Genomic DNA, 1,534 nt, shown 5'->3' on the forward strand with positions numbered 1-1,534 from the left:
TTGTTGGTAAGGATGTCTTTGAGAAACTTTGCATAAGAAGGTATTTGGGTGATGGCTTCTGTGAAAGGGATTTCTACATGAAGTTTTTCTATAACTTTAATAAATTTTTGATACTATTTATTGATCTGGGTTTGTTTGAGTCTTTGGGGATATGGTATAGGTGGTTTATATGGCGGGGGTGGTACGTAAGTTTTATCTTTAGGTTCCTCTCCTTTTTCTCGACCTTTCTGGTTTTCAAATTCCTCTAGTTCCTTTACTTCGTCCGTGGGTTTGGTACATTCCTTAGAAGTTTCGGGTTCACTCAATCTAGGGTTTGGTGGCTCATCGTAAGCGTTCCCACTTTGTAGAGTAATGGCATTGGCTTATCCTCTCGGATTTTGTTGAGGTTGTCCAGGGAATTGTCCTCCAGGTGTAGTCTGAGGGGCTTGGTTTAAAGCTACCTGAGAGATCTGGGTTTCAAGTATCTTGGTATGAGTAACTATTTGCATCATGTCTATAGAGCGTCCATTTTAGCTTGCATCATGTCTATAGAGCTTAGTTCATGCACTCCTCCTTGGGCTTCCTTCTTCTCAACTGTCGCTCGTTCGACTCCCCATGATTGATGGTTTTGAGCCATATCTTCAATGAGGGCACTAGCTTCAGGATAAGGTTTGTTCATCAGAGCACCGCCTGCGGCAGCGTCGATGGTCATCTATGTGTTGTAATGAAGTCCATTATAGAAGGTTTGAATGATTAACCAATTTTCTAAACCATGATGTGGGCATGCTCGTAACAAATCTTTATATCTCTCCCAAGCTTCGAACAACGATTCTCCTTGGTTTTGGGTAAATCTAGTTATATGGTTTCGAAGAACGACGGTCTTACTCGGGGGAAAATATCTAGCAAGAAAAACTCTTCTAAGGTTATCCCAAGTCGTAATGGAATTGGGTGGAAGGGAATCTAACCATGATAGAGCTTTATCTATGAGGGAAAAAGGAAATAATCTTAAACGTATTGCCTCAGGAGAAGCTCCATTGGTTTTAAAAGTGTTTGCTAATTGAAGAAATATTTTTAAATGTTGGTTAGGGTTCTCGGTAGCGAGACCTGTGAATTGTCTCTGTTGCACTAGTTGCAACAGGGATGGTTTAAGTTCGAAATTATTAGCTGGGATGGTTGGGTTTACTCTACTAGAACTAGGTTCTTCATTAGATGGTTGAGCGAAATCTTTAAGAGGTCTTTGGTTTTGATCTTCGGCCATAGCTCTCTTAATTCTATGAAAGAATAAACGTGCGCGAGCGTAATGTTCTGGTTCCGCCAGAGGGTATACTAAGCTTAAACTTCCGGTGCTGCGAGTTCTTCGCATTGACCGGCGGGAAATAACCTAAGTCTAAACGATATAACAACAGGGAAATGAAATTTGACGAAATTGGTCCCCGGCAACAGCGCCAAAAACTTGATGCGGTGTTTCGCAAGTATACGAACGTGTCAGAGTAATATAAAAGATTATCGAATCCACAGAGACCAAGTGTCAATCTATCGTTATCTATTGTTATGG

The 1,534-nt window shown here is 41.0% G+C and overlaps 1 non-coding gene across 1 annotated transcript; it reads left to right on the forward strand.

The window, feature by feature from the left end:
* Nucleotides 1–746: 746 nt before the first annotated feature.
* LOC127133054 (small nucleolar RNA R71) lies at nt 747–853 on the forward strand. Its single transcript, XR_007807049.1, has one exon. It is a non-coding gene; the product is annotated as a small nucleolar RNA R71 (small nucleolar RNA).
* The last annotated feature ends 681 nt before the right edge of the window (nt 854–1,534 follow it).

Source organism: Lathyrus oleraceus, chromosome 3, assembly GCF_024323335.1.
Source record: "Lathyrus oleraceus cultivar Zhongwan6 chromosome 3, CAAS_Psat_ZW6_1.0, whole genome shotgun sequence".
Classification (NCBI taxonomy): Eukaryota; Viridiplantae; Streptophyta; class Magnoliopsida; order Fabales; family Fabaceae; genus Lathyrus; species Lathyrus oleraceus.